General features: G+C 43.3%; 1 protein-coding gene across 6 annotated transcripts in view; it reads right to left on the bottom strand.

Moving 5' to 3' along the window:
* The window catches only part of Fam135b (family with sequence similarity 135 member B), a 318,048-nt gene extending 296,681 nt beyond the window's left edge, over nt 1-21,367 (bottom strand). For 3 of the 6 annotated variants that reach the window (XR_002391948.2, XM_004837905.4, XM_087187332.1), the window contains exon 1: nt 20,814-21,367. The gene's annotated coding sequence lies outside the window, so the exon portion shown is untranslated. Of the gene's footprint in view, nt 1-19,818; nt 19,944-20,813 lie in introns of those variants that run through there. The other 3 variants (XM_004837906.3, XM_004837907.4, XM_087187318.1) reach the window with 3 other exon arrangements.
* Nucleotides 21,368-21,655: the final 288 nt, after the last annotated feature.

The following is a 21,655-nucleotide window of genomic DNA, read 5'->3' as shown; positions in this document are numbered from 1 at the left end:
AATAAAAGGACAAAGTAAGCCATATATTACTACTAATCATGAACTGCTCAATTCATTTTCAACCTCTTGTTGAGTGCTTTTTCAGGCCATTCTATGGCCCAGATTGTGGAAGAACACACTTCAGGACAAGACCTGCCATAGTGTGCTGTTATTAAGTTGTGCAGTCTGTATTCTTTGCATCTTGATTAGTGGAAAACTTACAGTTTAAAAATCTAAGCTTATATTTGCTATGAATAATAGGCAGCCAGAAATAACCAGCTAATTCAATTCAGTATCTAGTAAGGCACAAGACTTTGAAAAAAACACTCAAATTTTATGGTAAGCCTTCAAGAATGATTTCCTCACCAACCATAAGTCTGTCTCTTTTTCTTTGCCCATAGGAAATAACTGATTGCTCTACTTTGGGACTCATATCAAATTTAAGGAATTCAACTACAATTTTCATATCAATAACACCTATCTTCGTGTCTTCAAACCAGATCTCTCCCCAAATCCACCTTGAAGGCAAAATACTAACAATACAAAGTGCTGGTGAAGATGTGGAGCAATACGAATTCTCATTAATTTCTAGGGGAATGAACAGAATGAATGGAAGAGTCATTTTTGAATTTACCCAAGTAAGTTGAAATCTTAGTTCCATATAAAAGTCTGCACACAGATGTTTGTTTATTCATAATTATCAAAACTTGGAAGCAATAAAGACATTCTTTGGTATGTGAGTAGATACAAAAACTGTGGCAATCTAGACAGTGAACTGTATTCAACATTGAAAAGGAAGTGAGTTTTCAAGACATAAAAAGATATAGAGGAATCTTAAATACACATTATTAAGGAAAAAGTTCATCTGAAAGGGCTACATATTGCCTAATTTCAACTACATGAATTGTGGAAAAGGTGAAATAATGAAAAAATTTTGAAAATATATGATGAGAGGCTGAAGATGGAGGAGAAACAGATTAATAGGCAGAGCAAAAAGAAAATTTAGAGTAGAGGAACTATTCTATGGGATACTACAATGGTGGATACATGTCATTATACCTGAATTCACAGAATATACAACATCAAGAGTGAATCATAATGCAAACTATGAATTTTCCAGGGCCAGGGATTTAGCTCAGTGGTGCCATGCCTGCCTCTCAAGTGCAAGGTCCTGAGTTCAATCCCTGGTACTGGGGGGAAAAATCTATGAATTATCCATGATAAGGATGCATCAATATAGGCTCATTGTAAAGTGGGATATTGATTGTGGGGGAAGTTCTACCTGTTAGGGCAAGAAGTATATCCATCTTTCTGTACCTTCTCCTTGACATTTGATCTAAACCTAAAATCACTTTAAAAGAATTAAATCTGTTGAAAAGAAGAAAGCAGAAAGGAAACCACAAAGTAGCCTCTGTGTAGTCATAGGGAGCTAGTATAGCTCTATGTAATTAATCCTCACCATGCCCAGCAGTGACTTCTATTAGCCAGTATCTTGTTGAGGATGTTTGTATCTATATTCATTAAGGAGATGGGCCTGTAGCTCTCTTTTTTGGTTGGGTCTTTCCCTGGTTTTGGAACCAGCAGTGACTTCTAAATAAAAAATCTAATCAAGGAACCCCACTACCCCAAATCCTTCCTATATATACGGACACTATGTCAGATAGTAGAACACAAACCTCATGATCATGAGGCTAGAAGTGAAAGACCCTTGCTAAAAGCACAGAGCAGCAAGTTTGGAAATCCTGGATTCTTAATGGTTTCCTGCAGGTAAGTATACGAGCTGGACCTACTGTTACTTCAGAAAAGTAAACACCATGCAGATAAGCCACTGTCATGAAGTTTGTGTTATTGCAGCTAAACTCAGTTTGAATTGCACACAACTCTACATAACTTGCTCCCCTACAAGATAAATCTGAACCCACTCCCAACTCCTTTTTATCCCAGTGTCTGCTTACTGTGTCATTTATAAGTCCTGCCTCTGCCCTATGAGCAGGTCTCCTGGAACCCCCATCCTTTGCTGAAAATCCTTGCCTTTGCACTACTTTAGATGGCTTTTCCTCCCCAAACTCACTTGAAGCTCTCCCCCTATCCTATGGACACAGTGAAGCATAGCCCTGCTCTGTGAAACCAGCTCTGACTCCAGATTTCCTCCCTCCCTTGAAATTCCAGAAAGTATTCTTTCCCTGCTTGTGCCACAGAAACACACAAATTGCTTTTAGATATTTTTTTGGTCACTTGTCTTCTTGTCTTTGCCTCCAATACTCGAAACACTAGAGAGCAGTGACTTGCCTTATCAGACTTTCAACACAGTGCTTAAAGTGCATGGAAATCAATGGCCTCCAACCCCCAAGACCTTATTTCCTTTAATTTTTTATCTGCAAAATAGGGATAACCCTAAGAGACCAGGTAACATGGCTCCAAGAGCCACTGAACTGCATGTAGAAAGTGCCCCACCTCAGGTGCATATAGAGGAAGAGGAAGAAAGAGGTGGTAAAAAAATAAATAAAACCGAGGTTTCCCTGACCCTCTTCTCAGCTTCAATACTTTACTAGAAGAGATGAAATAAATGTATATAGTAAAGTGTGAGGGAAGGGTGTGGAGCCTGTGTGTCCCTGTCCAGTCAGGCCCTCCCTGTACCTCTACGTGTTCACCAACCTGGCATTCCTCCAAACCCAACCTTCGGGGGTTTGTGTAGGCTTCATTCTGTAGGCACACATGATTAAATCACTAAGTCAATCTCTACTGCCTCTCTTTTTCTCTCTCCAAAGGTTGAGGTGAGAGTCTGATAGTTCCAACTCACTAATCACATGACTAGTTCTTTCTTTAAGTCATTTCAGTATAATCAACTCAAGTGTGGCCAAAAGGAGCTGTTGTAATTAACAAAAGGTGCTTCCTTCACTTTTATTGCTCTTATTACTTGGGAAATCATAAGAATTTTAGGAGCTTTGTGCCAATAACTGAGGACTGAGACAAAACTATTTATTTCCTGTTGTATCACAGTATCCCACATCCTCGGAATTAAGCACCCTGCAGAGTAAACAGATAATGCATTCAAAGTGCTCAGCATAATGCCTGTTAAAACAGGTTCAATAAATGCCAGTTATCAGGACAATGATAACAATAATAGTGGTGGGAGTTGTGGTTTTATCTTTGCATCTTCAGCACTGAACTTGGCCTAAGTTAGCTGCTCAGTAATTTCTTCTGGATGAAAGTCAGGCCTTTTGTTCTTGGCTCTCAATTATAAAGCATTATGAAGTCTCAGTACCAAAATGGTGCAAAATCAAATGGTCTCCCTGTGTCCCTAATTTTTCCATCAAAATACTGCCTGATATTTATCCCCTGGAGCTTACCCCATTAGACAAAATCAAAGCCTACTTGAGAAAGACTGTTTCTGAGCACTGTGAGATCCTGGGGCAGTAACTTTCCAAGTGGAGCAGGTTCTCAGCAGGCAACACTGTGCTGGAAGAACTGTGACAATAACAAATACAGCTGAATAATGCCACTGTTCCCGGATCTGTCCAGGGTCTCCAGGAGTTTAGCTCTGGTTCCACTGTCTTTGACAATCTCATCTTCTTATGCAAATTCCACCAGGGCTCCTTGGGACAAGTGAGAACTGGAGAGAAGTAAGCTGTTTTTCACAGCCAGAGCTTGGCTTGGGAGAGCCTGTCTTGGGGACCAGCTCTCAGCCTGACTGTAGCTGAGGGGTAACCTCACATACTCAATACCTCTATAATCTGTCTGACTCGAAACCATTTGTATTTGGCATGATGAGACCCTCAGTTTATACAATAGAATCTTAATTGCACAACTAGGTTGTATAAATACTAAATACGGGTACCTATGGTACAGAAAACGCGGGCTACTAAAGGAGTTCGGTCTTCAAGTTGCCTATAGCCCAATAGGAAAAAAAATTAATGCAAATGAATACTGTCATGGTTTAGAACTAAAGTGTCCCCCAAAAGCCTCATGTGTTTGGGATGTGTTTGGATCTGGGAGTGATATATTCATTAGTAGATTCATCCATTGATGAGTGCAGTAACTGAAGGAGCTACTAGGAGGTGAGCCCTGGTTGGAGGCGGACCACTGGGCAAGTGACTTGGGGGGTGTTCTGGCCTTCCAGCTCCTCCCTTCTCTCTCTGCTTCCTGGCTCCCAATGGGTGAGCGGGTGTCCTCTGCCCAGACCCCTCCGCCATGCTGTTTCCGCCTTGGAGCCAGCCAACCATGGGTTGAAAATGTGATTGAAAATAAACCTCTCCTTTTTCAAGTTGTGGGTGTCGGGTGTTTTGTCCCAGAGATGAGAAAGTGACTATGACAAATAACCACACTAAAAGGGAAAAAAGAAATAAAGGATATAGAAGAGTAAGAAGAAAATGAAAGTGCTTCAGTGAAAGGAACACATTCAAAACAAAGAGAAATTATTTCATCACAGAGGAAAGCTGTGCAGAAAGAACATTAGGAATTGTCACCACATCTACTGTCATGTTTGAAATAGCCAACTTGATCCTAGGAGAAGCAAGCCAACTCGTTCAGGTCCACGTTGCTCTGTGAGCACTCTGACCTCATCTCTATTTTCTATCAGCCTCCTGCAAAAGCTTTGGGGTCAGAAAACCCTGAGTGAGAACTGGGTTCTGTGGCTGATCAGTGGGACTCCTTGCAAAGCAGTCAATCTTTCTGAGCTTCAGAATCTTCACTTGTGAAAGAGAACTGAATGGATATATTTATCTCGTAAAGCTATTGAAGAGATCACATGTGAAAACCCATGTATGTTGAATGAATATGTGTTGAGGTACATATTTCAGAAAAGAAATTTAAAAAGAAGAAACTGCTGCTTGTGACTTCTGGCTTCTCCTTACACTTCCCCCTGGAAGAACTTCAGATCTAGGAGAAATGGAGTATGCCATACTCTCAACAGAGCCACAGCACATACGACATACTTGATTCAGCTTCTCTTGATAATCAAATAACTTTTCCTTCTCAAGCATTTTGTTTTGTGTACCTGTGTTTGACATTTTGTTGAGTCTGTGCGTGCAGTGGTTTTGTCATTTATTCTTCTGGGCCATTTATAACAAAAGCAATCTTGCCCTCATTTTAAAGATGAGGAAATAAATTCAGAGAGGTGAAATATGTTTTTCATTCAGAGCTAATGAGTGCCAAAGTTAAAACACAGCTAGGAATTTATAAATCAAGACACTCTGCCTGCATCTGTTAGGTCAATTTGTTTGATGTTATTTCTGGTATATCAGAGCCAAGGCAGACGAGCTAACACAGAAAAGTGTCTCTAGAGAAAGAACCAGGTGCTGCTTCATTCCTTTGAGCAAACCATGGCTTGGACAGGGTGCATTTTAGAATAGTCTTGAGAGTCTAGACCTTCAGTTCTTACTTCCCACTGGTCACCTTGGCTGTGTGACATTAAACTGAGTCTCAGCACAGCTTTTGTTCCTGCTCCTCTCTGAGTAGACTAAGCCCTGAAGCTCCATTATTATCAGTCTCTACTTTGCATCTGCGCCAGTACTATCCAGTCCATGCATGTGCTTTCTCCCTGCCACCAGTGAATAGTTCTCCAAAAACCAAGACTTCTCCATTGAAATTGTGCATTTGACAGTGTCACAACAAAGATGCAAAGGGATGATTGGAATAGGCAGTCACTGGATGGGGGTCCAAGGTGACCACTCCAAAGAGGAGCTCAAAGTCTAGAGAAAGTAAGCATGGAACTATTCACTGAATGATGGACGTCCATGCAGCCTATGTAACCAGCCTGATGGGCTGAGTAGCTCATTCCACAACAAAGGTGATATCTGAGTTGTGACTGAAAAATGCAGAGAAGGTTCCCAGGCTGAAGAAGGAGGAGGAGCGGGTGGAGCCAATGTAACTTCAGCAGAGGAGGTAGGAACATGGTTGTGGAATTACAACACTGAATATATTTCTGAACTTGTTGGAGTCAACAAGGTGTGTAAGAGATCTTCATAACATGGAGAGGGGTAAGAGAGAGAGAAATCAGGCCAAGATTTGCTAAACATATAGCCAGAGGACATCAGAAGCCTGCTTAGAAATGCCTTTGGTTCTTGAGAACTTTTGAAATTCAGGTAAATGAGAGTTCCCACAGCCAGTTTTACAACGTCACCTGCATAGTCACAGAGGGTACCTGATGTGCTTAGAAGAAACCAGCTTCTGTTAAATGCTCTGTTATCATGATCTTGATATGGCAATAATTTTAAGAAAGGGCTCCATATTTTCATTCTGTACAGACTCTGCAGGATATGTAGTCAGTCCCTTGTTCTATGTAATAATAATAGTTTACACTTTACAGTGCTTATATATAGCATGTCAGTCACAGTTTAAATGCTGTTGATATACTAATTGAATCCTTAGAAGTGGGTAAGCATATGATTAATGTCATTCTTTGACGAAAGAATTCATGCTCAAATAGGTTAAGACCAAAGCCAATAGTAAAGTTAGAAGTAAACCCACTTAACAGGCTTCAGAAATTCTTCTATCCATTCATACTAGGTCTCTTCATTTTACATTTTCATATTCAAGCACAATACTCTTGCCTTAGGGCACTCATATTTATAAGAATATTTTTCACTCTTTAAGCTTCAGTTTACTGACTATTTATTCCAAGTATTCATCTAAGTACTTATCCAACTATTTGTCTGTTCATGAATCCATCTTAGATCCATCCATCCATACATCTCATCTTTTCTAAGCATCCATTCCATAGCTCAAGAAACTTCTTTTCCAGGGCCGGGGATTTATCTCAGTGGTTCTGTTGCCTGCCTCACAAGCACAAGGTCCCAAGTTCGATCCTTCAAAAAAAAAACTCTTTTGCCAGGGATTTGGCTCAGTGGTGCGGCTATCTGCCTTGCAAGCATGAGTTCTGGAGTTTGATCCCCAGTACCAAAAAAAAAAAAAAAAAGAAAGAAATTTCATTTCCCTACAAAACTTGCGACAAGATAGTGCCTAGGTTTAGATGCTTCTGTGAAGTTTGGTTTAATAAATGAATGAGACTATTTCAAGTATCATGAATAAAACTTGAAAAGTAAATTTGCTGTCCAAATACAAGATCAAGATAGATTTAAGTTAATGCTTAAAATGCAGAGGGTAACATTGATTGAGTCTTGCAGTGGGTTGGGCACAGTTCTAATCATTGTACTCCTGTTTGTTTCTTAATGCTAACAAAAAGAAAAACCCAAAATGTTTTAACGTCAATTTCATAAATGAAGAAACAGAGGTCCAGACAGGTTGAGCAATCTGGTCATGGAAACATGGCTAACCAGGGTAGGAGCTAGGCTTTGAGAAATCCTTTGCCTTAACACACTCCAGCCTCTTATTACTTGATGCTGTGGTCCAGCTAAGCCCACATAACACTGTGTTTACAATCCCAGTTGTGGGATCCCAGAGGAAGATGCTGCATTCAACCACCTGACAGGTGGGCAAAGGATGTGCAGAAGATAAGACAACGTAATTTCATCTGAATTAGTGAGGAGGGTGTCTAAATGAAGCCGGTGGTAGTAGTGGTGCAGTCTGTGAGTGTGTGTGTGTGTGTGTGTGTGTGTGAGAGAGAGAGAGAGAGAGAGAGAGAGATGGGAGGTGATAACGTACTAAAATTATAAATAACCCACCAGTCCACTGGTGGAGAAACATCACCCTCTATCCTCCTACAAGCCAAACTCTGGAACCCAAAAATACCTGTGAAGGAAAGTTCCAGCCCAGTGCACACTTTCCCTCCTCTATGGGCTCCAGGATGAGCCACTCCTTATATCCCACTGATGTCATCCCAGCCTCAGTTTTAACTTAAAATGAGATGCATCTTAAAGTGCCATATTGATTCTTAAGTCTAGATGCACACCATATAATCCAGTAACCTAGAAGTTTAGGCATATACATTTATCACTGAATTTTGAATTGAAATACCCAGAGGGACGCTGAATTAGTAGTGAAAGGGCAGATCTGCAAGTATCAGTAAAGACATGTTCATTTATTTTGGTTCAAGATAATCAAAACTGAAAAAACTCTAAAATTTTCACTTCTTACCTGAATACTTAGGGGAAACACAGTTTATCTTGGTTTTATTTTTATTTCCTTTTTTAAAAAAAACTTGAGTAGGCTCCTAATTCTACGAAATGTCTTTCAGAGTATGCATGTTCGCAATCTTCACACACGCTCCAGAATCAAAAGGCAGTGGAAACAGACCAGGCATTGGGAGTCACTGAAGGAACTCCTTAAACAAATTACCTCCTCCAAGCTAAACAGAAGTTCTATCACTTTTCCAAACTCATCTAGCTGGCTGATTAAAAGACAAAACTCTTGGATACTTAAGAGGTTTGTGAGGTTTTGTTTTCATTTTTGTTTTTGTTTCTTAGGTTTGGTTTGGTTTTTGCTTTGGGGTTTTTTGTTTGTTTTTTCTTTTGTTTAGCCTTTGTGATCTATGGCCAGGTTTTAAAAACTTTGCACAAGGGACTCCTCCCGAAAGGCAGGAAGGAATAAGATTTAGAAACCAACCAATCTGTGGTCAGGTTCTGGCTTCCACTCTGACTAGTTGTGTGACTATGAGCAGATTCTTTGCCTTCTCTTTGTCTCAATTTCATCTTTAACTGGACCTAGTAGTAACTCTTGTTTCACTTAGGAAAGTACTTTTTTACTCCTTAGCACGTAGTAGGGACTCAGAATGAGCTTTCCTTTCCCACTCATCCACACCATCTTGTAATCAAGTGGTAATTTGTCACTTAAAGATGATTTCATGATCATTCCTTGTTTTCAGAATAAACATGCTTTCAAAACAAAGGGAGAAAAGAAAACCAGAGGAACCTCATTTTATATTTCAGAAGACATTATATTAATATTTATTTTATTCTCCCAAAGGGCCAACAGAAGCTGACACATTAAAATACCAGGCTTGATGAATTCTACCTTAGGCATAATACTCCAAAGATAATCTTGTCTTTATACATTTTCTTTAAACAAACTAAAGATGGCAATTTATTCCTCAGTACATTTTATATTTTCATTGAAAATCAACAAGACTTCACAAAATCCACCAGTTCAGCTGCCTGCTTTCCCCTGCAGTAATACCTCAGCTGTGATGATGTGTGTACCAGAAATTAATTTGCAGATAACTAACACCAAATGCTTCAAACAGTAAATACTGTCATTTTAATTTCAGCAATTTCTGGTAGAACTTATATTAGAAATTATCCCCTTCTGTCTTATTCCGGTAGAGTTTACAGATTGTAATTTATTTTTTTATGATGATTCACTGCCTCATGTCTGATCATAAGTTATTACTGAGTGTGGATGGCCTCAGAGAACCCAAGCCATGGACATCTCCAGAGTCTTTCAGTCAAGGTCCCAAGGTCCCATCTAACAGTGTCCCCTGGTCCATCCATAAAGTGTTACCATTCAAGGAAGGGCTCACCCAGATGCCTCAGAATCCATCTTAGTTGATATTAGAGTATTGAGATAATCCTTTAATCAGAATAAGCACTAAGATCTCCTACTATGTACAAAGTATTACAGTAGATGTTCTGAATTTTGTTTCATGTAATTTTCATTAACAATTCCTCATAGGTTGCCTATATTCATTATTTTAGAGATAAAGAAACTAAGATCAATACAGGTTAGGGAACATGACTAAAGTCTTACAATATATCAGAGAAAAGTTGAGGTTCCAACCAGGTGGAACAGTGTTGCTGAAATTGTATTTCATAAAAGCCATGTGAGTAAGGAAAAAAGTTACAGAAAAGTAAGACTAATGGGTTGAGAGAAAGAGGAGAACAATTTGGCCAGAGGTAGCTAAAAAAATCACAGAATGGAAACAATATAAAAATCCATGAGCAAGCTAGGAGAAAAGGTTGTGTTCAACAGATTACCAGGACAGACAGCAAGTATAATAGGAGACCTATGTAGCTGTGTTGAGTAGAAGCAACACTAACTGAGCTGAAAAGACATAGACCAGGAAGCCCCAAAGGTCATGTATGTGGACTTGGGAGTCACCCAAAATGCAGGTAGCACTTAAGTGTTGAATAAAACCATGGTCTAGGTACCTAAATACTCAATGGATGAAGATCACATGAACAGATGCTTAGTGAAGCCTAGCTGGGCTGGTAGGTACCAGTGCATCTGGGGCCACATTGCAAAGATGCTTTAAAGAGATGAGCAGGAGGTATAGCTAAATTGGGAAGGGATCCAGCAGGGATCAGGTTCCTGTAAGGTTTAGGGCAATCCTTCTTAGAGTGTGTTTTCCTGGTTCTTTCCTTAAGGGAATAGACATTCTAAAAGGATAGAAGAGAGGCCCAAGCTGAGTGCTGTAAGCCCCATTGAAGCAGCCTTTGAGAATTGGTTTGTCTTAAGACAAGGCTTGGATGGCTCTAGTGGAAGCAGCAATTAGAATACAATGGATTCCATGAGTATTCCACCCTGGTGCACCCGTCACCCAGCTGCTGTGTTGGCTAATAACAGCTCTGTTCTTCTGAAAGTTGTCCTTGGTCAATAGAAGCTGTTTTCCCAGAAATGCCTGAGAAGATATGCTGCCAAAGTCAGATCCTCTGCAATAATGACATCCTGGACCTTTGCTTCTAGAAAGAAATGCTGTGGGCTTTGTTGGACCAGAGCATTCCTGAGTGCTCAGCTAAACCCCTTCCAGGCAGCACTCAGGTCTACACCCTTCTTGCCTAATCCTTTTCTCTTCTTTCAATCTCTCTCTCCCTCTTTCTCTCTTGATGGCTCTCACTCTCCCTCTGCCTCTTTTGCTCCTTCTCTCCCTTCAAATGAAAGCAATTACTCACATTTCCAGCCCTACCTCTCAGGAACCTGACCTAAGACAAAGAATTGGCAAGACCACTCCACAAAAACCAAGGAACTTCCCTGGCCCACAAAGTGTCAGAACTAGGCTGGCCTAATCTGCCTGTTGTCCAAGACTAAGCAGTGCCCAACATGCAAGACTTTCAATATTTCATTGAAAAAGTCTTAGAAAAATGAAACCTGTTGGTCACAATGATCAGAAGTGGAGTGAAAGCACAGTGTACTTCACTCTGATGCCTGTGCTCTCTCATTGTGAAGACCTGCCTCATGCATGCTCAGAAGTCCAACTCTGCTGATTCTCCCCAGAGAATGCAGCTGTCCCACCACGTGGCATCCCATGCAGAGATGCTGGCAGATACCTAAGGAAGGCCATCCTTTCTCTGCGACATGTATTCTTAGCTGCCACCATGGGGGAACTGCAGGAGATAGTGCTCCTGATACAACTGCTACTTTATTTTTTCTAAGAGTGGTTGTAGATTTCATCAGATATTCAAAGTGATCCTTGACATAATTAAGGGTAAGAACAATTGTCCAGGAAATCTTATCTCTGGATTGAGTAACACAGTGGAGTGATTGCACAGATGTCTCATATTCGCAGATCTCAAGCAGAGCTGGTCTCCAGGAAGGGGTCAAAAACACACTCCTGCATTCACCAGAGTATCATGAGTGGAAATCACCTGCTGCATGTTTGTACTCATCCTAGGCCTTGGAGAGAAAGGGAAGTCTGTTCTTCTATTTAAACTGAAATTTCAAAGATACTTGCCATGGTTCCCTAGAATGTGGGCAGGGCAGGTCATCCCAGGAGAAGGAGCAGCAGCAGGGAGCAGGCTGCCATTGTCCCTGAGGTGAAAGTCCAAGTTCTCAGTGGGTATGGTAAATGGTTCTTAGAAGAGCTGTAATTACTGGTTTAAAAGTGAAAAACAAAAGATTCATTTTATTGTTCACAATTTCTAGTATTAACTCTTTCACTTGTTTTTTGGTAAATATGTTTTCCATGTTCATTGAAGGCCAGGAAGCATTCTAAGTGTTTGATGCGGCTATAGACCTGACAAAGTCCTGGCACTATGCAGCTTACCATCTTCCAGAAGAGACAATCTATGTAAAACAAACCAATTCATCTGTAATACTACACAGAGAGTAATATAAGATGAATCCTGTGGAGAAGAATAAATCAAGTCCTGTACCTGGATACTAGAAGAGGCAATTTGACTAGGGTGGCCCAGAGAGATCTCTGAAAAGGGGAAAAGATGAGAAGGACAGAGCCATAGTAGGAAAGTGAACATCAAGTAAAAAACATCCACACCAAAAGGAAGCCAAATAGTTTGTAAGGCCTTTTTTGTGGTTTTTTTTCAATTTTGCTTTAGTTTTGGATAGACAGGGATGCAGTCCTTGTGGGTCCTGAAGAACACTTTGTTTCCTCAGTGTATAAACTTCTATTGAGTGATCAATTTCACTCCTCAATTACCTCAATTACCAAGTGCCAATGATTTCCTACAACTATCTATTCAGCCAAGTACGCCTGAGATCTCTAATTGACCCAAATACATATGGCTATCTTCAGACACCTAAAAATACTTATACAAAGCAGAACTCATCTTTTCCCCCTGAAGTCTGTTCTTTCCATTGTATCTGCCAGCCAAGGAACACCAACAGGCCAATGCACCAGACCAAGTCAGAAATCCTTTTGCTTCATCCATCTCCATCTTCGATGGTGAGTCATCTCACAGGCCCTAAGATTCTTCTGGGTCTCACTTCTGTTCCGCTGTCTCCATTCCTACTGCCTTGACCTGCATTTGGGCCATTTTTTAACTCCCCTTACTAACTTCCCACTGAGTCTCCAGCCTCCCAACTTCTCCTGTTCTCTAGCTGTACTCAGAAAGGATAGTTTCCAAATTTATATGTGTATCTGTCACTTCCCAGTTTAAAATTTGCTACCACTCCATAAGCTTCCAGACAAAGAAGGAATTCTTTCACAGGAGACACAGACATGGATGGCACAGCCTCTACTTACCCCTCTGGGTATTTTACTCTGCACCATTGTCTCCAGCTCTATCCCTAGACACGCTCTGTGTCACACATTTGTCTGTCTAGTGCAGCACCCCACTCCTGAGCGTCACACTGGCATTTCTTCTTCCTTGCCAACTCTGTATCTCTTGTTTATCTATATAATTCCTGCTTGTCATTTGTGTCTCACCATAGATACCTCATCCTCCAGCAAGATCCCACTAGTACCCCCAGCTGGGGTTTGCGGTTGTACTTCTCCACTCTGATGTTTGACCTCCATCACAGTCTTTGCCAAAGCGTATAACAACTGCTTCTCTACGTGTTTGTCTTCTTCATAAACGGTATGCTTCCTAAAGAAGCATATTACCTTCTCCACCTTCCTGAGCTTCTGGAACAGAGCACTGGACACAATAGGCACTTAAGAGATGGAGTACAAGCCCCTTCACTGAACCCTTGGAAAAATGGTTAACTCCTGCCAGAAGAACACAGCTAAATCATTTTAGAGTTAATCCTGGAATATCTGTCTTAGATTTTTATCCAGTTTTCTTGTCAGGTACCAAGCTTATCACAGAATGTAAACCCAGGTCTTAAGCTCACAGAAGTACAGTCTAGCAGTAGCTCAAGGTCTGAACTACAAAAGCGAAACACCCTGAAGCAGAAGCCAAAAGGGTTTCACTGGGGAGCTGAGCAGCTAAAGTGTCCATGGAGGTTCCACAGTGGATCTGATCCCTGTCCTGCAGACAGGGCGACCAAGCCACACTAAGTTGGGAGGGGCAGGCAGGTCTGAGAAAGGTGGAAGGTGAGGTCCCCCACACTGTTCCACCCAGAGCTCACTCCATCCACACAGGAACTTCCTGCGGAAGGGAAGGCTCTGCTCAGTGCTTCCCCAGGGGGTGACACCAGCTCTGCCTCTGGAACATTCACAGGCAGAGTACTCAGCTCCATCTCCTCTGCCCCACCACCCTGGACAACACCCTCCCCTGGCTTCTCTCTCCATAACTGAAGACAAGGAGCTTAGAGACGATGACATCACTTCAACATCTGCTGAAGTAGAACAAAATTAGAAACAATCCTCAAGGAGAAAGAAACATCTTTCCTCTATCATGTAGCCAAGAAAAAAGCTATACCTGCAATTAAAATACAGAGCAAGCCATCAAAGCATGGAGTGAAGGAAATATGTCTAAAGTATCAAAAAAGTGAGCATCAGCCAGCCCCAAACTCCCAATGCCTAGCTGAGGACTCTTCTAACAATAAATCTATAGTTTTCACTGTCCAAAGAAATGTCTCATAAGAGATTTGCTCTTGCTAGTCAACTGCCTAGTCACGCCTGAAACATTGTAGGGGTGTAATAAATAATCATTTCATTTTTTTAATCCACTGTTTGGGCACACATCATCGCTCTTCCCTTGAGTCATCTCTGTGAGTGTTGGGAATAGCACCTAGCCTAGAACCCTGAACATCCTACATTCATTTATTCAAAGTCTCCTGTAATATATAAGAACATATATTACATGAGAAGATCTGCTCTGCCAATGAGAACTGCACACTGAACTGTACAATATTATGCTGATAAGGACGATAACTGATAAAGATACGTCCAAGGAGGAGAATGTTATTTCCGAAGCAGGTGGCGAGGAATGGTAAGCTGCATCTGAGCTGCAGCCAGAATAAAGCGGGGGCAATTGTGTTGTTACCTGAGTGGTACCCAGGAAGGAGGGTACCAAGTGCCAGTGAAGGTCCAGCGAGAACCCAGAATGGGTGAGGATGAGTGGGTGTGGGGGAAAGCAGGAGAAACTGTGACTGAGATGGTGCTTAGGGCTGAAGCAGGGTGAAAGTCACACAAGGCTTGCAGAAATATGAAGTGTAGGAAGAGCTTCAGATTTATCTATGAGTTGGGAAGTCACTGAAGGGCTTTGGGCCAGACTTGGTTCTAGTTTTGCAGCTATCTGGCTGGCTCCCCTGTGCACACAAGAAGGGAGAAGGTAGAACACCAACTCAGAGTATGATTGATTTGTCCAGGTGAGAGCTGGAAGGACTTGAACCAGAGCAACTGTGGTGGGGATGGAAAGAAACCTCAGGTGTTAACCATGGTCCCTCCTCCCCCTTCCCTGAGCTGCACCCATGGTCCCAAGTCCCATTGTGTTCCACTGACATGTCTGAGAAATGATGCACTATATTCAACTATCTGACACTCTTCCTCTCTGACATTCTATCTCACACTACTTCTTGTCCATCTTCTCTCTTCATCCCAACTCCCATTGACTGAATCCCAGTGCCAATCTTCAAAGACACCTCAAAGTCCATTGTATCTTCTGCTTGATGTGGCTTCCCTAATCTAGCCTATACTATGAAGCCGGAGAGCGTTTCTGCCCAACTACAACACATCCCATGGCTCCCTATGACTTTCGTAGGAGAGGAAGTGCGCGGTGGACTGGCTCACAAAATTGTCGGAAATACACCCCTTAGGTATATGTCCAGCCCCAGTGGACACCATTGTCTCTCTGTCCCAGCCCTGCTCTTCCACATCACATCCTAGCACTTCTTGCTTCCAGGTCATCTTTTTCATGAACTCCTTCCTTCTGATTGCTCTCTCCTCTAGTCTCCCTATGGAAATTCCTTCAGACCTCAGCCCAGACCCCATGTCTTGTCTGGAGCCATCTTGAAAACCTTCCCAGGAAATGAGTCAGGCGCCCCTTCTTTGGGCTCTAGAAACCTCTAGATTGCCTGGTTTGTTCTCATGAGTTTGCATGTCTGATTCCACAGGAACATAATAACATCTGGAAAGGCAAGGACTTTGCCAAGTTCCTGGTTGGATCCCAGGGTCTGGAATGACGAGAGGCACACAGCAGGGCACATATGCAAATGACGTGGCACATGGGCTACTTATGCAAATGTCCTGCATCAGGTAAACCAGAGTCACTCTCCATACCAGAGGTGAAGGCCACAGAGCCGGGCTTGGAGCACCAGTTTCCTTTGTGATGCTGAAATCTCCCTCAGTAATCACTCCTAAGATTGCTGTGCACCCACCTGGAAATGATTCATGTTTTAGCAGAGACATTTGACATTGCTGAGCAACCCGGGTCGGGCAAGCTCAACCAGTTATCAGTAGCATCATGAATTTCCACCAGCTCTCGGGGAAAACTGGTTTCATACATACAGTTTATTGTGTGCTGAAGGAAAGAGAACTTCGAAGTTGGGCAAAGTAGAGAACATCTTGCCTGGGGAGAGATAAGAAAGAGGCTTGAACAGGAGGGATCGAATGGAGGATTCAGCAACTCCCTAAGTGCCAGGATCATCCTGGCACACTGGCCTTAGAGTCTGAAAAAGATTCAAAAAGAAGAGAGATTTGGTGATGGAGGTATGGGTAGCATATAATTATGGACTGGCTATGAACCTTGAGGTAAAGGATGAATAGAGTACCATCAATGTAACTTCTGTGAGGTAAGGAGAGCCAGGCAGGACCACTGAAATCATCCAGGCCATTAGTAGACAAATAAACTGAAATTCAGAATGGAGATACACAGCCTGTACCCAGTGTCAGCCATAGACTCCGGCCCTGAATCTAAACATTTGTTTATTGTGCTCCCCCCTGAAATCTTTCATATCAACCGAAAATAAGTAAATGACCTATTCCTACCTATCATTTACTGTCTCTGTCTCTCTCTGTATCACTCTCTCTCTCTGTCTTGCTCTGTCTCTTTTACTTTCTCCCCCCCTTCTCTGGTAGGTAAAATATGGGTAGGAAATGTGTTTTGAATATTTTAAAATGCTAGAACCTTCTATTATTGGCAACTATATCATATAGCAATTACATGGCTCTTTTCTCGTGTATATGTCCCCAGAACTATCTGGAAAGGTGGTTATCATTATAATATTATGCAAAGAAGGCAAATGGTCAAGCCAACAAGATGATTTGCTGAAGGTGAAACAGGACTAATAAGTGGAGGAGTCAGAGTGGAAGCCCAGCTCATCACATGCTGTGTAATTAGGCAAAAAGATTTTGCTCATTCTCTGGAACAAAAGAGAAGTAAAAGAAAGCAATTGCTTGGGTAGAATATTGTACAGTTCATGAAAAGTTTTTACTACATAGATATTAATTCACTCCCAGCACTCAGCATTTCTTTCAGATGGGTCAAACCAACCACATTTCAGAAATGCAGACGCTGAGGCACAAGTAGAGCCACTGCCCCAGTTCCCGGTCTTGTTAGAATCTGGATCTGAATTTAGGCCTTCTTAAGCCAAGTTACGTGTTTTTCCATTACATGAGAGCTGAACCAAGGAAAGAAATTCAAGAGAGTGAAATACATTTTAAGTGTAAAATACTACATAACAGCAAAGGAAATAATAAGGAAGTAATGAGCAGAGTGAAGAGACAACCTAGCTATTCCTGAGACAGAGGCCTAATACACAGATTACATAAATAAGTCAAAAAAATTAGATCCCCAAAACACTCAATAAAAATAGACAATTGAAATGAAGTGACACTTCTCAGTAAAAGAAGTACAAATGGCCAATAAACATAAAACAATGTTAAACATATTGACCATTGCAAATCACAATATTAGCATTTTATCTTATACCAGAAAGAATGCCAATCAAGAAGATGTGGAATAATGACTAATGCTGACATGGCTGCAGTAAAAATGGGACCTTCTACATTGTTGGTGGAAATGTGAACTAGCAAAACCATTATGAAATCTGTATGAAAATTTCTCAAAAAACTAAAAGTAGAAATTCCATTTGACCCTGCTATTCTCCTTACAGGGAGCTTCCCAAAGACCTGAAGACATCAATCATATTACAGTGATACATGCATACCAATGCTTATAGCATCATATCTCATATTAACCAAAGCTTGGAAGCAGCCTATATGCCCAGCAAGAGATGAATGGATAAAGAAAATGTGATATCCATACAAATGGAATACTACTCACCTACAAAGAAGGATAAATTCAAGTCATTTGTAGGAAAATACACATTGAAAACATAAAGATAAGTGAAATAAATCAGACACAAAAACTTAAGTCCCATATGATTTCCTCCATTTAAATAAGTCAAAGTACAAATAAAGAGCAAAATAAAAGACTGACAGAAGGAAATAAGGAGATAGATCTTCTGTAAATGGAAAGGGGAGCACGGGATCATGGGGGAGGAGAGGGGGAGGAAAGGGGGCTTAAAAACATAAGATGTGTCACCTACATGCACCAACTACCCACAGTGCATGTAATCATTACATGTCATGAGCATGAAGTAAAAAATAGTAACAACAATAATAATGAAAATGGAGAAGTAGCATCTAGAGATGGAGGGAGAGAGGAAGGTGGGTAAGGAAGGGAATGGGAATAAAAGAATTCAGTTATGTTAAGCAAACATACCTACCCCACAAGTTGAATGTAAGCATCACGTACTGAAAACATGGACTAACATAATTAATTAAAATAAAAGACTCCATCAGAGATTCTCAACAAATGCTGTACGAAACCTGTTCCACACCAGATTACAGCCATTCTGGGCTGCTCACTTGAACAAAGAAAGCACACTTTGGGGCAAAGTATGTTTCTGTTCTCCTTCACTCTGCTTAGGTGGAATGACCCAAAATAATGCACAGCAACCCAACAAACACCCCTCAGGTTTGCTGCTCTCCCTGAAGCCAAGGAAGGGGTCAGGGCAGGCTTGGTGATGCTCTCTCTGCTCAGGTGGTCACATTGCAGATGAGGCCTACTTGACCATTCAGCATCATCCAGTGTGGGAGGGACTGCACCAGGCCACAGCCAAGATGGAAGGGGCAGAGGTCCCTGGCCTCAGGAAGTACTATGTCTAGAGAGGGGCTCAGTGTGTGTGCAGTGATACAGTACAGATGGCCATGAAACAGACTCCAAAGCATTGTTCAAGCAGTAGAGAGAGGGGGAGAACCTGGGAGGAACTGGGTCATTAAGGGAAGAAGGAAGTGAGAAATGTTCCACCTCTGCAGAGAGGCCATCCTGAGCAAAATCAGGGGTATAAAACATCAGGGAATCATACAACACAGCACTAGATCTTTCCAGAAATTTCAATTCCCTCAGCAAGGAATTCAAGCTGTAAGTCTTCAGTCACTTTCATCAAACTGAGCAAATATTTGGTAAACGTAGGATGACAACAGAGATGGATAAAGCTAAGCCCCCAAGGAGCCCACAGTGTGTTCAATGTATCCATCTAACCAGCATGAACATGAATACCCCCTGTGTGTGGATCTCTGTTTCTCCTACCAAATGCTTCGTTCCACCCTGCAATGAGCAGAACTCACAGTTTCCAACAACACTGCATTCACAGGCAAAGCTCTTGACCTTCAGCTCTCATAAGCAAAGAGGATAACATGCAGCATTTTCCCCCTGAGAAAGACCACTTCATATTGTTCTCATCACTGAACTACTGTGCTTCAGCTGTGTATCATTAAAATTTCTACTCTTTTCACAGCCAATGGCTGTTTAATGATTTGCTGATCCAAGAAATAGTTTCTTTAGAACATAACAATAATTCCTTTTATTTGCATGAAACATTTTTTTAAAAGCCATTCCCCTCCATCCTCTCCACTCTACAATTTGATCATTGTAAGAGCCTAATAAACTCCTAGAATTGTTAGTGTCCCATTCTACAGATGAGAGAAAGGAACCTAGAACCTCAGCAAGGTGGGACGACTCAAGGTCACACAGCAGCTGGTTGATGAAACCAGAGTTCAAATCCACATCTCTGACTCCCATATCTTGTCCCCTTTTCCTTACACCTTACCACTTGCCTAGCTTATGGTAATATCATTCTCATTATGACACAAATCCCCAGATGACATGCTGGCCAAATCACTTCCCTCTGGGTAACATAACTACATCATAAATTAAAAACTCCATTAAAGAACATAGCCTTTTAACTGGGACTCACTGCAGTCCCCTGGAGCCAGGATATAAAGGGAGAGCCCTTTCAAACTCAAGGGCTGCCTGTTCTGGAAATTGCCCAGAGACCTACTTACCTATATGCAAGAGCTTTCAGACCCATATTACTCACCTGTCTGTATTTCTCTTCTCATGGAGCTCTGCTTCCACCTGAGATGACTGATAATCACACCCAACCTCTGGCCCTCTCTCAGACCAGAAGGTGCAGCATGGAAGCTCAGGTGTCCCTGGGCTGGGAAATACCACTTAGCATCAAAAGCATGGGAGCCTGAAGAAAAACAAGCCCCCCCCCCCCCGCGCCCAGTTCACAAGGACAGCTGAAGTGGGATTCTCTAGCTGCCTGAAAGTGGATACTTTGCCAATAGCCAGAGGCAAAGGGTGTCACTGCCCTGTGCAATGGGGAAGAGGCTAGAAAGGAAGTGAGAGAAAGAAAACAGACTGCTACCTTACAGTTGGATTCCAGTTCCCATCCCATTCCCAACAGCCAATGCCAATAGCAGGATAAACTCTAGGGTCACCCCCAGGGCCCAAGCCGATATCAACTGCTATTTCCCTTATCTACTTATTCCCTTTGCTGACTGGGTTTGAAGCTGGTTTTACCTATCAAGAGCCAGTGTTTACTCCGGTCCCTTTCCTTGTCACAGCTGAGCTGCAGTTCCCCGCCCCCTAACCTGTGCCCTAACCAAGGTCCCGGAAGAACAGGTCTCGGGGCAGCCTGGACGACAGAGAAGGGCTACCACTGCCCACTCTGCCCCAGCGCCGCCTTGCCTTCTCTGGAGCCTGTCCTGGGTTCCTTAACTGGCTCAAAGGATCTGAACTGACAGGCTCTGTAGGTGTCCCCACTGGCTCCATGTGGGACTTGTAGAAGGACCACTTCATTAACCCCGTGTCCCCCGGCCACCACATGGATGCTTCTTGCCCTCCCAGGAACTGTCCCTATGTGGCCAGTACTGGAGGACAGAGAGATGGGCAAAAGGAGACATGAACCACATTTCGCGGCAGAATCCCTGTTCAGTAATCGAAAGCCATCCAACTAGCAACCGCGCTTCGAAAAACGTCACTGCCACCGAGGAGTTTTGCAGCTGCCGACCGAGCGCTCCCACCTACCTGTCTCCCACTGCAGGGCTCTCCTCTCTCACCTCCCGGGGCCCTGCTCCGGCTCTGGGTGCCTCACAATGCTCCTTTCTCCTTCTCCAGCAGCCAGCACTCGCAGCAGCGGTGGGCGGACCAAGGAAGAGGTCGCGCGCGGCACCTGCGAGCCGAGTCTCAGGTCCCCACGGCGCGGCTGCTCGGAGGCGGAGCGAGAGGACGCTGCCCTCGCCCCGCTGCCGCGGTGGTGCTGCTGCGGTTGCTATGGCTACAGAACTCCGCAGCTGCCCCCTCTCGGTGCAACAGCTGCCCGGCCCTGGCCTCCGGGAAGCCCCGACGAAAGGCACCAAGAGGCCAGGTTGGGAATCGCTTGAGGGAATTCACCGCCACCTCTGCCAAAGAGGAGGCGCCTGGAGCCTGCACTGGCGCTCAGGCTCGCGCTGCCAGGATGTGCTCACCTCCGCGCCCTTGCTCCTCTCCTTCCCGCTCGGGACGCAGCCAGACCCCGCGCCACCGCACGCCCTCGCGGCCTGGAGAGCGCTCCCCGCAGCCCGCGCGGGCTTGGCGCTCGCAACCCTGCGCGCCGCGGGTTGGCTGAGCGACTGGCTGGGAGGGGCCCTTCTGCTCTCCTCACTTGTCCCTTTTCTGCCCAGTCGGCTGTAGAAGCCTCCTCAGCCCGGGCAGGCTGGCCCAAGGCCGAAGACGCCTGCCCGCCCGGCCTGCGGAGGGCGCACTCTGCTGGACCTGATGTCTGGCCCTCCAGGGCGCGGGCTGCCGCGAGCATGCTCAGTCTGGTCGGGATGGCCCTGGAGCTGGAAGCTCTAGGTGCAAGGACAGGTTCGGTCCGGAGACCCAGAGAC

This window comes from Heterocephalus glaber, unplaced genomic scaffold (assembly GCF_053883595.1).
Source record: "Heterocephalus glaber isolate CG9 unplaced genomic scaffold, H.glaber_assembly_v1.0 deba00000281, whole genome shotgun sequence".
Lineage (NCBI taxonomy): Eukaryota > Metazoa > Chordata > Mammalia > Rodentia > Bathyergidae > Heterocephalus > Heterocephalus glaber.
Note: the sequence above shows the minus strand (reverse complement) of the source record. Positions and strands in the feature narration are given on the sequence as shown.